This window comes from Syngnathus typhle, linkage group LG4 (assembly GCF_033458585.1).
Source record: "Syngnathus typhle isolate RoL2023-S1 ecotype Sweden linkage group LG4, RoL_Styp_1.0, whole genome shotgun sequence".
NCBI classification, from domain to species: domain Eukaryota; kingdom Metazoa; phylum Chordata; class Actinopteri; order Syngnathiformes; family Syngnathidae; genus Syngnathus; species Syngnathus typhle.
The window spans coordinates 19,579,977-19,596,401 of NC_083741.1; the positions used below are offsets into that span (position 1 = coordinate 19,579,977).

Genomic DNA, 16,425 nt, shown 5'->3' on the forward strand with positions numbered 1-16,425 from the left:
CCTCGCCGGAGGGTGAGCTGATGAACCAACTCCTCCAGAGTGATTAATAGACTTTAATCACGAGTCTTCACCCACTTCTTATTCTGAGGGTTTTAAGCAGGAGGAGAGGCCGGACCTATCAATACATCGATTAATCGGTCTGTCTGTCGATCTATCTCTCTAATCTGTCTATTGTGTTTCCATTCCAAAGATGGTTTCCAATTGATTTTGTCTCAGTTGTGATGTTTTCCCACATATTCAAGCACCTTTGAGGAACGACTGGGAAAGTCTTGCACGAGGCAGGAATGTGTATCCAAACAGCTTGGCTGGCTAATCATTGTTCTCCAGAGGTAGTTCAGTTCAGGCGGGCTCAAAGCGTGGAGAGGAAGTTATTTGGCCGGCCGGAGGAGCTGCAATCGCCTTATCAGCCAAACAACAGAAGCTTCTAGAAGAAGTGGACGCATCAAACTTATCATGACGTTATGTATGTTGCAACCACACAGGCATTCATTCAACATGGATAGTTGCTGATAGCATGGTATTTGTGTATTGCGACACGACCCGGGCACTTGTGTACGCTTTGCTGCTACAAGCAAACTCACACACACAATGTTACATCACCGCGCTCGATAAGAGCAGGTGAGATGGCTTCAAACCGTTAAAAACACAATGGTTGTAATCATTTCTAACTTATAAAATGTAGTGAATTTATTTTTCAGGTTGAATAGAATAATATTTAAAAGCAAATGGAATATTTTTTAAAGAGTTAATTCATAGCTAGTTCTTACTCAGACAATCTCATATTTGTATAAAAACAAAGTTTAATGTGGAACTGAAGTTTATAGATTAATGTCGCTTAATGTTTGACTTGTTTCATTTATTCAGTGTAAACAATTGAGATTTCAATAACAATGAAACAGCATTTTTATGATAGAACACAGTCGAGGAAGAGTGTTCAGAATGCATTTTTGAAGAAATGTAAATGAAATAAATATAACAACTGGAAAAAGTTTTAGAAATGGCACAAAAAGAGGAGGGTCAAAGGTAAAATTTGAATTTTGAAGAATGCTATTTTTTTTCAATAAGAATATTTATTTATTTATTTATTTATTTATTTATTTATTTATTTATTTATTTATTTATTTATTTATTTATTTATTTATTTATTTATTTATTTATTTATTTATTTATTTATTTATTTATTTATTTATTTATTTATTTTTAACTTAATGTTTTTCCAAGTGCGGCTACCATTTTTTTAACTGTCAGACTTGTGCACCTGTCAACAGGTATTTAGGCTCACACCTTGTGAGGAAACTGCTCCAGCTGTCTCAGGTTTGGAAGGTGCCTCCTCTGCATGTTTGGACTCAAAACAGTTTTGATCACGACTCATGAGATCACAAAAATGAAGTATTGCCTGATTTTTATCAATTTCTTTTTCACCATTTATTGATTCATTGATACTTTTGTCCAGTTTAAAATGATCGCTGTGACTATTGCAAGTTTATCTTCCCTTGATAAAACAATTTGGACAATCTATGAACTTTCCAATGTTCTTTTCTGCTTCCTTCTTATCGTGATAGAATTTTGACCAAGGCTTTAAATAATGGCTTTTCACTTGCGATGTGATCTGTGTTGGCATATTTTCTCACGGGAACCTTCAAAGAACAAGAACTTAAGTCTTCCACTGTGTTAGCATTAATGACATTAATGAGTGCAAAACGGCATAAGACAAATTAAAAAATTTTTTGGCATGAGCTGCCATGCGGTTGTGACAATAAATGTCAGCTAATGAAGTTGTGCGAAGCAAGCCACGCCCATCTTTCACACAGTGCAACCAGTAAATTATCAGACAAACAATACGTCCAACTAATTGGAATGCTAAGTGATGTATTTCGTAAGCAGAGCACACTCATCAACATGTCAGTAAAATATTTATTTTTCTTACTTATGGATGAATTGGGCTTCATTTTTGTGTCTTGACTTTGATGCTACTGCAAGACTTGTTCAGGTACTTGGGTGTAGAATTTACAATGCATTGCTTTCCGGCGTACAGAGGTCTTTGATATGCCACACTTGATATTTTGGACTCGGACATTCATCTAAACTGGAAATATATCAACATTATGTCAGAGTAACTAATTTTGAGGAATTTGATCGGGTCACAGGCAGACAGTTTTGGTCCTTTGCGGGAATGTGTGATCAGTGTCATTCATAAATAAGACAACAGCGCACATTGAGCACTTTGAATCATTGCAGAAATCAATTCATTGAATGGTTCGCCACGGTACAGCGACAAGGGCGGAGCGAAGTCAATTTCCAAGCAGTCATTTCACAGATCTGTGATCTCGCAAGCCAATTTAACATCCGACTTAATCTATAGATTTAAAAAGGAGCTGCCTCGATTGATGGCGAATCAAGTCAGCTGTGTTTACGCCCACAACGGCGCTAACCACCCTTTTAAGTCCTTTTAAGTTGGTGAAAACTACAAACATATACAATACAATTACAAATTACGAGCACGCCTAATGCTAAACTAGAGCTGGGCACAAAAATAATGGCCATTGTGTTTAATGACTCTTCAATGTTACCCACGGGTTTCAATGTCATGCAAAAACAGAGGTGTCCATTCCTCGTGGGCACCTCAAAGAACGAAACTGGTTCATATTTCTCGAGGAAATATATGTCGCTTTTTCCGATCTGTGAACATGCTCAATTAGCAGTTGACTTAAGGGCCGGCTGCATTAACCTAAAGCCCCCAAGGGAGCCATCTGGGGAGGGTGCCCTGCCCCCCTTGTGTAAAAGTGCATGAAAAAAAGCATATCTAATGTCATTTTACAGGTAGATAGAGAAGGAGATTGAGGCATAATTGGACGTAATAACACATCGCTCTCGCTCAATTGCGCAAAAGACTTGCCCACTCGGCATATTTGCTATGGAAATAAATATAGAGCGGATGAACTTTGACATTTGCGCCCCCACTTTCCTGAAGGTCAGTGGCCCACTTTACATACACAGATGAGGCCGTCGACTTCCAAAAATGATAAGACAAAGCAGCGAGGAGAGGTAAGGTCAACGAGTTAAAGCAACAGCTAGGATGACACTTAATTGGCTGGAGGCTCGTGTAACTGTCATCCATTTCCCCGGAGTTGACTTTGAAAGACCCCCCCCACCCCCAGCCTTTGGGACTACAGCCTCGCACTTGTCAGCTGTCTCCCACAGGTTCAACCAGTGGACATTAGCGAAGGGGCGGGACGGACCTGAAAAGATTACAACGCTTCCCATTTGATTATAACTTCATCATTAGTGTTTATATTATGGTAATACACAATAAAGAGTGTGACAAGTGAGGAGATTAAATGTCAGAGTGAATTACGGGCATATGCACGAATTGGCCCACAACTCAGATGGCCATGCTTAAAGGTCTTGCTCGCTAATTGTTCATATCGGCGTGGAGCGGCATCCGGCGGAGTGTCCAGATTAGACTCGTCGACCGATGCTCTAATGACTTGTTTGCTTCCTTGTGTCACACGTACTGACATAAAGAGGACGACGTGGCGGAAACAATAACTGTCCGCACCTTGGAATGAATGTGCATTGATACGGCCACTTTGTTATCCGAGTGTGCCGTCATTTTTATACGCCACTCGAAGCTTCCTTCACATGCAGCTGGCACACAGCTGGTCATCCAAGCCACCACCAGCCCCCTCCACTCCCTTTTATTATCACCCGCTTTCTGCACCACCCACCCGCGCCTACAGAATGCCAGACATGCAGAGTAAAACAATACAGGCAAAAAACATTTGCATTAATGGGGAATAGCAAGAAGGAAGTTATGATGGGGGGGAATCCATCAGGGAGGGCAGGGGGCTTGGCGAGGGGGAGATCAGTCAGTGATAGACAGGTGTTTCTCAGTAGCAAACCTAATCCCTTTCAAGACCTCCCTCAGTGCCCCATACCATCCCTGACCACATTTTAGCCTTATTTATTTATTTATTTATTTATTTATTTATTTATTTATTTATTTATTTATTTATTTATTTATTTATTTATTTATTTATTTATTTATTTATTTATTTATTTATTTATTTATTTATTTGTTATTTTTAAAAACACAATAGGTTAAATCTTCCCCAAACATTTTGGGTGCATCAAACAAATATAACAGAAGGGTCAAAGGTTGACCAGAGACGCTTGCCGGGCGGGGTCAGATGGAGGTCTGCTTGGAAGGAAACCATTTTTAACATGAATTTTATTCAACAACGAAACGACAACACACCCAAGTCAATTAATGGCAAGACAAGAGAGACCAGTTGTATCCTTGGCAAAATTCCAAAGACAATTTACAAAAAACAAAAACACCCAAAATAGTTTTGTAAATCATTTGAATACAAAAACGATAAATGCCGAGTGAAAAAAAACCTCCGAACCACATGATGGCGAGGTTGTGGCGAGGCAGTGATGTAGATAAGGAGTGTGCAGAGTTGAGGACAGCAAAAGCACATCCAGATGACTGAGAGTCAACACGATGTAACCCCGTGACATGAGCGGCAATCTAAAACGAGATGACTCTGAGCAGAGCTACAAATGAAATAAAGGCCGAATCTGGATTCTATTATCGTGTCTCCACTTTTGTAACGTTTAAGTGGTACAATAAATATGAACGTCGCAGCAGCCAATGGTGCACTAACCAGTATTTGTTTTGTGGGAAGAGCGTATGAAAAATGAGAAACTATGGCATGGTAAACACAGCTCTTTCTTCTGAAAAAAAATGTGAGCAGTACCAAAAGTTCCTGGGAGTTGTAATTGCTGCTGGATTTGTAGACGTGTGTTTCAATCAGCTCAACGGGCAGCTGATGGCTTGAGAAAACCTTTTGCTGATTGTTCATGGTCGTCCCTAATGTTTGCCGGTGGAATGTTAAAAAAACAAAAACTAAAGAAAAAAACAGTACAATCATTCAAAGCTCTTGATGCCCTCTGTTAATATATTTACGATTGAAAGATGTTGGGCTGGACCTGTGTCAATTTTAGACGTGGTCTGGAGTAAGGTTTAGTATTGATGGCGCCATTTTAATTTTTGAAACAAATGTGCTCTCTGTACATAGAACCACTGAGCTAAGGAATGCCAAGCTACAGTACTAAACAAAAAAAGTTAATCACTTTTAGTTCCTTCCGACTGAATCGGGTGCCTATACTAACTACGAAGAAACACCATATCTATGCTATATGCTAACGCTAAGCTACAAAGCTCAAACCAACCTCTAAATTTGTATGGTGTGTATTTTCAGAGTGCCCAGTCACAAGGGTACGCCACAACTTGTCATCCTGGTGCGACGCATAACGCAATCACCGAGGGTCACACTTCAACATGTGTTTGCCAGACCTATCATTTGGGCCGCATTTTCACAACGGGTCTGGAAGGTTACTCAACCGTGTCATAAATGAGTCAGACCCCAGTTTAGAACTCGCTTGTTCTCGTTAAAAACTTTACAACTTAATGGCCACGCGCAACGGTCTTGGCGCAGCGTTTTGCTTTAAGATTAAATTTGCCTAATTGGTTTTAATTTTCCTCGCTGTGTGTTTTGCAAGCGTCCTGTTTGTGTCTTTTCAAATACTGTGATTAACTGTGTGTGTTTGTCTCCTTGAAGTCTACGCCTCCCCTGGCTGCTACCACAGAATGGCACATCTCTTCTATTATGGGCAATTTCCTGGGTTTTATAAGGTATGTTTATTCCCCCCACCTACTCTTATATCATGGAAAGCATTATCTGGTCTGCCAGGATTAGTGCGGAAAAGTTTGCCTGTGGCTAACACGCCAAGCAGATTGTTGACGGTGTGTGTGTTGTTACGGCGTAATTCATTCTAATTATAATCTTACACTAAAACAACGTTGTACACCCTGCGTCTGGCAAGTCGGAGAGGAAATCGTTCTTAATTGTCATTCCATCATAATTATAATTAATGGCTGAATGAGTGCACAGTAACTTAGTGGATAACAAGTGTTGATTGTGTAACTAAGGTTCTTTCCCCGAAATTACAGATGACCTCGGCCTATTGAAATACCACCACCTGCGAGGTCTTTATCTTCTTGCAGTCTCACTGTTATTCTTACAAATGTTACACCCTCCTTTCTCGCAGTAAAAAAACAGAGAGCAAGATGAATCAAAAGGCAGTCTTACTGGTTTGTGGGGTGAGTGATGTTGAAGGGAGCGAGTCCAAAACACCTCTCACACCCACCCCCAAAAGAAAAGAAAAAAATTCCCTTTCAAAACCCAACATGGTGAAAATGACATTTCGGTTGAGGCGGCTAATAAATCTTGGCAGAAGGCGGCCGGAGGAGTGGAAGTATGGGCTCCCTCGTCAGCGATGTGGACGGTGATGGTGGGTGGAAGGGGGGAAGAAGGGTAGCCACATAAGAGGAGGTTTGTGTTAGCACGGGACGAGATGAGGTGTAAGGGGAGTTCTGCTGGATTAGGGAGAGTGGAACATCTTGCTGCCGAAATTGTGTGCATCGATCGGTACGTGTTCCTGAGATGTGTCTATTACGACCAAGATAACCAAAAAACGGTTGAGACTTTGCTTTTTTTAATCGACTCGAGATGTGTTTATTAGGAGCGAGACCTCGTTTTAAAAATATGTGGTGGGACAATATCACATCGTCGTCTCTTAATATGTTAGCATCTTATTTTGACGACAAATTATCTTTGGCTGTGTTACTTTAAAAACTACTATGTCCAAGTTTTGTCTAACTATTCACTTTTTGTGTGAACACCATTTCAACAAAAGCTGTTATTCTAAGGCTTGGGGTGTTTTTTATAATCCTCAAAGTGTGTTGCACTGTATTTAAAATCCACGCAAGCACACAGTGACAACCAGCACATGTGCACCACTTTTCATCTTTTTATTTGAGCAAACCCAATCAAATGATTTTCTCAATAGCAATAAAGTACTCTATTTCACTTGGCCGGGCATCAAACCTCCCTCACACACAAAAAAAAACCTCTCCACCCTCCACTCAACCTTCCAACCGCACTACGGTGGGATCAGTTTCTCCCCAGAATCCCACTGAAGCGCTGCCATGTCGGCTGGAGACAATCAGTCCAAATACTGCTTTAGATATTCCCGCTCCTGCCCCAAATTCAATTTATGGACACATTTATTACCATGTCTGTTAGTGACTAAAAGGGAGTTTCATAATCAGGAGCGCACATCTGATCTGGTCACAGCAGGCCCGTCGCGCTTTATTACACGGTCGCAGCGAGGCGATCTGCAGAGGAAAAGGAAAACATGAGCAAACAAAAGAATTGGGAGTTACACGTGGGATGGGATAGGCAGGCCTTAGATCTGATTTAGGAGCCGCTGGGAGAAACCTGTAAAATACTCGACTTGGTTGTTCTGCGTTTGCAGAAGACATAAATGTCTGTTTGGCAGTGCTTCTGTGAGTCTAGGCGTCAAAAATAGGGTTTCAAAAATAGGGTGGAACTTCAGCTTGGAAGTTCAACTCCAGGTTCATTGGTGGAAAGAACAAGCATAAATTGGGTGTTAGTTATTACGCGTTACGTAATATGACCTCAGTTCAGCGAGCATTAAATGGTGAACTATGTTCTTTGCTAAACATTCTCCGATATTTGTTAGCGTTTTACTGTTAGCATTGGCTAGCTTCTTTCACACTTGAGTGTCATGTAAGAATGCTCATAAGTGACATTTTAAACCAATTAGTCATTTTTTTATTTGACTATACAATTAATTATTTTAATGTTCATTATTTCATTTTTATGCCTCAAAATCCGACCAAAGCCGAGGTTGACCGACATGGCCAAACAGATTGCGTTTAGTCTTCCACTGTATCTTCAAATACATCAAATCTTAATCGTCTTGTGGTTTTCTCTGTAACACTATTAGGTTCCAGTATCGGTCACATTTTATTCCCCCAAGTTGCCAAGAACGACACGGCATTCACTTTTAAACTGTGGTAATGTAGACAGAGACCAGCTTGTTACAGCCAGTTAAAACAACATGCTCGAGGTTTGAGAGATTTACAGTCCTTGCTCGGCTTGTGAAACATAGGATCTAATGAGTGCTCCACTGGGTTATATGTCATTCAGTTTTGTAGCACGGGGGCATGGACCGGACTGAGAAACAGTGATAAAGAGTCCTGTCTACTTCCAAATACACACACACGTATTCACAACAGCACAAATCACACATGCCAATAAGCGGTTCTTAATCTAATTCATTGGATAGTCAGTATAGTTTTAAATGCGATCAGTGGAAGCTTGTTACGGTCGGCCCATGGTAAGATAATTCCAATTGAAAGGCTACAGCAATAGAAAAAATGATTCAGCTCGGCAGCAAAGGGACTGTGGAGTATAATGTGCTCTTCAGGACTAACGCCCAGCAACAGGGCATGTATAGTACGTGGTTCTGAAAACCACTGTTCACCCAGGTTGGAACCCCAGAGAGCTGCTCAACTCAGGTCACAGTCATAAATCCATACTTCTTCCACAAACACCCATCTCAACACTTGCCAGTGCAATAAAAAGTGGGCTAAGCTCCCCCTAGAGGCCAAAAGCAGAGGGCGAGTCTGTTAGGAAAGCAAAGAAGACTTTTTCTGGTGTGTCTGTGAAATGTCAACGCTACTTTGTTCCAGGCTAATTAGTATGCTATCACCTGACACAGGTAATCTTGTGGATGGCTGCTAGCAGTGAATTTTTATCCACCACCGCCCAACCGATTGCTGCAGATTCCCGGAAAACAGAAACCAAACACTAAAACTCACCCAGCAACCCCCCTGTAAAAAAAGAAAAAGCCTTGTCCCCAGTGTTGGTTTTGGAAGAGCTTTCTCGACTAGTCATCTCAGATCTTTAAAAATTAGTAACTGATACTGTCCAAATGTCTCCCCTCTGTATCGTCTGGGAAAAATAAACTGAAAATATTGGGTTATTAAAATGGAAGGAAATCCCAGTGGAATGTTTTACACATTTACTGGGTGTGCGTCAAGGTGAGAGACTACACTGGTGAATTATGGCTGGCATTTGGACCTGAAAGAAGCCCAGTCGGGGGAGATTTTTAACTGCATATAACAGATCTGACTGCAGGGGGATTTAAGGCTAGCACGATGCATAGAAACCACAGTGCCCCCTACAGCTAAAACCCACACATGTCAAACTTTATTGGCCCGGTGAGTAAATGCCAGAACGATGAATAAAACAGTATCAAGAGTCCTGCTGCGAGGAGTTTAGTATGAAAGATCAATGAGTGTGTGTCTACGGGGAGTCGGCTAAAAGCATCCGTGCCATCTGCGGAAGCAGTGGGTCGACATGGCACACTAATCTCTTCTGGTTTGTGTGTTCGGGATCCAGGATGTCCAACAGGCTCGTGCGACAGCTGCGAGAGAGAGACGGTGTTGGGGTGGAGGGGGGAGATCTAAAATGCCCGCCTGCGAACGCAAAGCAACTGTGAGCTTTGTTTGGGCGAAAAAAAAAGATTTGTTTTCCTTCTCACGTCTGTTAAAGTCGAATCACAGGTCTGGGTAACGGTGCGGCAATTAGGGCTTCGCAACACGCACACGCCGGCCGCAGTTATTTCCAAGGCACTTCAAATGAGGGCTGAACGATCAAATGAGGCGTCGGTGTTTGAATTTTGTTTTCCTCAAAGAGCCAAGTGGCTCTAATAACAGAGTGGCGCTATGTAACAAGCAAGTGGGATGGAGACAGCAAACATTTAGCTCGAGGTGGTTATCAGACATGCAGAAGGCATGTGTCTGGAATACCAACACCGTAGTGACACAATTAGGCTTAGCTATTGCTATATTGAATCAATTACAGATGAAATCATCAAGGTCGCCATCTTTACCACAAACATTTAAAAGGCTATCCGGAGTAACATTACATAACATCTTTCCAACTATCCAGTTTGTGTATAGTGAGAATTTATCTATCTGAGGCAGAATAGTCCATCTGTCACATTTGCGAGTTAGCAGGCTACTTCCTGGTTCATAGATGGTGATGTAAGAAACCATTTTTATTCTGGGGATTGGGGGAATTCCATTATGACCCAAACACACAGACTCAATTAATTTGTTATAAGGGAAAACATTTTGTTGCATGATATTGCTGTATGTTTGTTCGTTCGTTTGCTAGCTAGGTAGTAGGCTACAATAGCAGGCATTCTGGAACCGCATCAAAATTTTATGGACCCATCCTTGTGTTAAAGGTCATTTTTACAAAATCTTCAAATAAATTCAGTGTTACACTATTTGTGCCACTTCTGTCACAGTTTTCTAGACGTGCTGAGATCTATTGTAGTGTGGATTTTCACTCTCCTCCAACAGTCCAAACAAGCATGGCTGTGAATAGTGTGGACACGGCTGCAGAGAAGACAGCATAAAAACCCTGCAGAGCGCTAATATGAGTCCTTCACAGCTCGGTCAAGCATAGCAGCACGATAGCAAGCATAAACATGCCAACATGGGAAGCTATGTGAAATTTTGGGACTGATAGAATTCACCCGCCGAAAAAGCAATATTGTCACGCTCTACCCTCCCTCCCATCCAGATGAGCCACTCCGTTTGTACAAACAGACGACGTCAGAGCAGCGGATCACTTTACATGGATAACTGTGGACATCTGTTGGGAAATGGAATAACAAAACTCAACCAGCTTTTTACATGTTCGCCGGAATTCAATTAAAATGCGATTAGCAGGAGTATTAAGGGACGGCTAGCTCCGCCGACGCATATGCGCCCGCCGCGATCCCTCGGCTTGGTCAGGTTACTGTTGGGGATTAGCGCCGACAGGGTGACCTCTCACCTCCAGACAGGTGTTTGTGGGAAGGATGGGAGGGCGCTCATGTCACGCTATGGCAATTGGGATTCCAACAGACTCGGCACTTCATTCCAGTCGAACGATTATTAGCATGCTAGATATATGTATGCACGCATGTCAGACAAAAGTTATGCAAAAATACTTTATTTATCCTTAAAAGTGAAAAAGTAAAAAAAGAATACACAATATTAAATAGTTGTTGTTAAAATGAGTTTTAAGTGAACGGGGGCGATTGGTGGAGCTCTCGCAGCCATCGCGGTTCGTTTATCGCGGTATAATGAAATCCGCCAACCGCGATATAGTGAGGGATTACTGTATTAAACAAGTACCGTAATCCCTCGCTACATCCAACCCCAATTTAGCGAGGGTTTACTGTATTAAAGAAGTACAGTAATCCCTCGTTACATCGCGATTCGCGGATTACATCAAAAATCACAATGTGATGTGTTTAAAATCCATTGCTAGTCTGCTTCAAATTCCATTTTAAAAACATATTTAAAAAATACATATAATAATACTTTCAAATATTTTTCTCTTGAGCAAAAATATGCTACATCCAAAGGGATTGATTTCAGATGTATCCATGTTAGCAATCCTCTGGAAAGAGCAAAGGAAGTGTGGACCACACATTTACTTTACGTGGAACCATGTTGTAACAAAATTGGAATTTTAAAAGTAAATAAATGTCGGTGTACATGCATGACAAATGTAAAAAAATTCCATTTGCTGTTTCACTCACGCCTTTTCCTCCCGATTCCCTCCCAAATAGACACGTTTCTGTTACAACCACCCCAAACCTGAGACCTGTATTTAGGCTGCATGCGGAATAAGCAGCTTTTCCTCAGCGGGCCTGTGACTCGAGCCGCCGCTGGAGAGGTGAGTAGCCATCTCATTGGATGAGCCGTTATCTCGGCCCAACACAACACAGATGCGGGAACATTTTATGGTTTTTTTAAACTATATATTCACATCTTCCGGTCGCAACATTATTGGATAATCAGCGGTCTGCTTTCCATGGCTGCGGCTCCAATGAACAAATTATGTAAAGACATAGGGAACGACGCTGACAGTGTTTTTGATCCTTATACGTCAAGATTTGGTCCATGCCCCGGGGTAGGACATCAACTGAGAGTGTGTTCAAACAGCGGATCTTCGCCGAGGAAAAAGCAAAAGGAGGACTGTAAACACACTGAAGCAAACACACAGCACCAGTGAAATTCCCTCATTTAAGGATCGTGACCTCCTTCTGCGCATTATCACGGAAAGAAAGACCCCCCCCCCGTGTTGCCGAATCAATTAAAAACAACCATACAGAATGGAAGGATTAGAAAAAAAAACGCACAGCAGATAAGAGTGTTTGAAATCCTCATTTATCAGATAAAATGATTATCCTGGAAAGTATTTTGGAGTGGCCATTAAAAACAATGCGGTGGGATTACGAGGTCTCACAAAGTTTACAGTTAAATGCCAAACGGCTTTGATTGACTCACTGAGGCTCATCCATGTTAAGATAAAACAGACTGACATGCCTAGAAATACAAAAAACACAGGCCGGAAAGAACTAATGGTTTGGTTGGTGTTGTGCCAGAATGTCCAGATGACCCAATCCGAGGCTGGTTCATGGTTTTGTTGCGTCTACTGGTATTCCCTTAACATTGCGACTCAAATAAGTAATTAACACGATTTGATGAAGATGTAGAATTTGGGACAAATCCACAGGAATCTTTGCTTTTGATGTGTAGCTTGTCATGCTAACAGCCTCCAAAAAATGGATGCATGCAACACTTTGAAACTCGACTGTTGTATCAAGCATCATTTTGGTTTACCCACCTTTTTCCATTCTGCGCAGCACCGCCGTCGAGGGAGCAGCTCGAGGACGGAGCGGAGCGGCTTTGTTCTGAGGCGATGCTGACAGTCTCTTTATCTCCTCCTGTCAGACAGAACTCTGTTTGATCTGCAGCTTCTTTTGCACATCTTCCACATTCTGGTCAGATGACCTCAGCTTGCTTTGCTTCAACAACAAGAAAAAAGTGTGAGGGAAAAGTGGTTGTGTTGCAATTAAGGAGTGACCTTTACATGCTTTTGTGAGTTTCGCACATACAGTGGAGTATATGTTCTTTATTGACGCAATGCTAGTGAATCTAATCTGCCGTCTCTATCTTCATCTCCCAGGGTGACTTTTTTTTTTTTTTAGTAGTTCACATCACAAACGGCAATTAAAAGGGATGTGCCACACTGACTACGTATAGAGAGAGACAGAAAGCGGGAGAAGGATGTAAAGAGAAGAAGTATGCCACCTCTTCCTCAATAAAACCGCCACTGACACCACCTGCCTATTGATCTTTATTACAATAGCAGCAAGCTGTACAGCGTTTGATGGTTTTGTACAGATCTTAGCCAGCCTCATTCATAATTACCATTACACATGTAGAACCAAGGGCAACTTCAGACGGGACGGCGTTTGAAAACGCCACTGCCGCCAAACTGGAGGGGATGATGGGTAATCTCGAAGGGCCCCTCGCAGTGTAGCACCGTGAGCCCCGGGGCTATCGTTCCTCCCACCGCATACCTGCAGCAACTTTACCAAGATCATATTAGGGAGATGATTGGAAATGAACACACGGGGCCGACCTCATTTTTGTGTGCTCAACGTAGGAAAAAAAAGAAAAGCGTCTTTGCGGCTGGCTTCAGCAATGAGTTAGCAATGTTTGATTCAGATTTTTTGATTTCAAAAGGTGGTTGTGTTCACCAAACATAGTGCTTAAGAGTTTCAGTTTTGCTTGTGAAGCAGGTGGACCGGAACAGAGAATAATTACAGGAAGCAACCTGAAGTTTGCACGGTTCCCAAGTAAATCGTTCCCTCACTGATCCGTTTTCGCGATGAACTGAAAATGCAAAGCACTTTAATTCACTGACTTGTTCACTCACGCACAGACTCGTTCACTCACAGCTCCGTTCAGTTGGTGAACGGGAAATGCAATTCAGAACTCGGTCGTGAACGGGAAGTTACATCATATTCTTTTTCGTTTTGTTTTACGGCGAGGTGGCACCAGCTTCAATGCGCATTACCGACACCTACTGGTTGAAGTAATATGAACTGATAAAAGAACGAATAACTTTAGGAAGGGGGGTGGGTGACTTTACGAGTCTGTGACGTAATTTCCCGTTGACGGACACTTTAGGAAGTGATTTGTTCACTGTCGGGCGCTGAAAAAAATTCGCGCTTTTGAACGAGCCAACACTATTTGTGAGCTGCTCCATCAATGGGATGAAACCGAGGGTTCCATAGTGTTGTGGTTAGTGCTCTGGACTCTTACCCCAACAACCTGCGTTCATACCCCGGTGGGACCAAAAATATTTTATCATGAAAAGTTTTGCAACATAGTTGCTCGTGTGCTGCCCCAGAACACCATACACCTCCCTAAAGCTTGGGTCTGGGGTGAGGGTTAGGGCAGGAGTTAGGGTTGGGGTTAGTAATTAAAGATAATAAATAATTACAATAAATAATTAATAAAACATTTATGTCGTTTATACTTGTTTTTATGCCAGTCGTATCATTTGATTTCATCGTGTTTATATATTTATTATAAATCCATTATTTATTTATATAAATGTATTATTTACATAAAAGCCGATCCGTGAAAATATTTCTGACACGTAACCGGTCCGTGGCGCAAAAACGGTTGGGGACCACTGCCCTACACCATTCAGTAAGACGAGAAAGCGCCAGGAAGGGAAGGCAGTTGCGCCTCATGTTTGGCTAAAGCGTGGCTATGAGCAAACACGGTGATGCAACTTTGGCTTCAGAGTGAGGAACATCGTCCTTGTGAGAAGATTGTTGCCTCCAGCAGTCGAGAACAAGGCGAGTTGTCTTTTAGCCGGGCACGCCCTTGAATAATGCATCAGCCTCTGAGGAGCTGGCCAGATATACAGTACTGATTTCTTTGCCCCCTGGCATTGTCGGAGAAATGAATAATGGATAGGTTAAATGCTCGTGTTTGGGATGAATTAGTATTGGAGCTGTTGATGTAATAATGTGACGTGCACTCTTCAAAGCCCGAGCACCGACGTATTAAGATGCTGGGTGCGTTCCGCTTACCTCTCGTTAGATAGGAGGATTACGGTAAAAGTGTTAAAGCCATTGTGGAGGTGTGGATCAAGAATTGCTAGGATAAATCTATAGAGACCTGTCCTGTGAGGATGTGGGCAATTCAGTTTACATTCAATGAAAAAGTTCAAATGAAAAAGTGGAATGTAAAAAGTAGATGCAGGTGCATCAGGCATTTTAAATGCCCCTTGAAACTTCAAATAACAACTTTCAAAACATAACATTAAAATGAATTATGCAACAGAGAAAAAAATTCAATCAATTTTCTTTCATCTTTCTGAAAGAAAATTGATTGAAATGTTGCTGTGATTCAGCACTGAAATGTTTGACGGTGGGTGTCCATTGTACTTTGCACACCACTGCACCTGGGAAACCCTAACCCTAGTTCTAAACCCTAATTTCAAACCCTAGCCCTAGTATGAAACCCTAGTTTGAAGCCCTAATTTTGAACCCTACATTAAAACCCTAACCTTAGTTTGAAACACCAGAAATATCAAATTTCACTTTGGAACCTCAACCCTAGTTCAAAACCCTCTAAGTAATTGAAAACTTGACTTTGAAACTCTAAACCTTGTTTGAAGCCCAAACCCTAGCTCAAAAACCTATTTCGAACCTTGACTGCAAACAAGAATAACAAAATTCAGGCACATCGACAAGGTGAATGTTTACTATCAGAACTTGGATTGCTCAGCCTTGGCTGAGGTCTTACAGTAGTACTAAGACTTTGAAAAGAGATGAATGTGCACCCCTGCCCTTTCGTGTCATCCTTTGATGAACATTTAACACCTCGGGGAATACTTTGTCACTGGAAAGAAAAAGGCACCTTTGAGTTCTTGGAAGAAGCGTCACAGAAAAGACAGCGGGCAGAAGTGTTTTTTTATAAAAAAGGGGATGGGGGGAGACAAGAACATGATACACAGAGTACACAGGAAGCATTTTCATATCGCACGTCATGTATAACTCATGAAGTCCTGACAGCATATTCCGCATTCCCTTTGGCTGGCATCACGTTCCTGCTTCCTGTCGCCGCATCTCCACATTTGCTGCCCGGTTGGAGGTAGAGATTTTGTTCTCTGACGGACGTAGAGGGGCCACTCTGAGAGCGGTCTGGCCTCCACCCAGTTCAGGGCCGTCTTGCTGGTCATGTTGGGGGGGGGGGGGGGGGGACTCGTCCGTCGACTCTGCCCGAGCGTTGCGCTTTGTGTTTCGACAGTCTGACAGATCTGAAGCCGGAATAGCCACAGAACCGGAGTAGTCCACACATAAGCCCAACTCCCCTCCTTGCTTCATCCATCATCTACATCCTCTCTATCGCTGCTTTTTTGTGTCTCTTCATCCACCCTCCGACTATTTTTCTCCCTTGTCTCCGCGGGTAGCCCTTCAACTCTGCTCTCTCGTATTCTCTCATGTCCCCCTCTGCCCTACCCCACCCTTCTGCTTTTCCAGATTCAATAAGCACCCCAGAGGCAGGAGTGAGGGAGTATGGGTGAACTAAGAAGGGTGTGTGTGTGT

At 42.2% G+C, this 16,425-nt stretch overlaps 2 long non-coding RNA genes across 3 annotated transcripts; one reads left to right on the plus strand and one right to left on the minus strand.

Annotated features, from left to right (window-relative positions):
- Positions 1 to 5,710: 5,710 nt before the first annotated feature.
- LOC133152836 (uncharacterized) lies at positions 5,711 to 13,133 on the plus strand. 2 transcript variants are annotated; one of them, XR_009714195.1, is made up of 3 exons: positions 5,711 to 6,497; positions 11,575 to 11,681; positions 11,900 to 13,133. It is a non-coding gene; the product is annotated as an uncharacterized LOC133152836 (long non-coding RNA). The 2 variants fall into 2 exon arrangements; XR_009714196.1 differs by having other exon boundaries at positions 12,655 to 13,133.
- On the minus strand, positions 6,945 to 15,646 carry LOC133152837 (uncharacterized). Its single transcript, XR_009714197.1, has 3 exons — positions 13,223 to 15,646; positions 12,636 to 12,816; positions 6,945 to 7,246 (listed from the first exon to the last, which is right to left on the minus strand). It is a non-coding gene; the product is annotated as an uncharacterized LOC133152837 (long non-coding RNA).
- Positions 15,647 to 16,425: the final 779 nt, after the last annotated feature.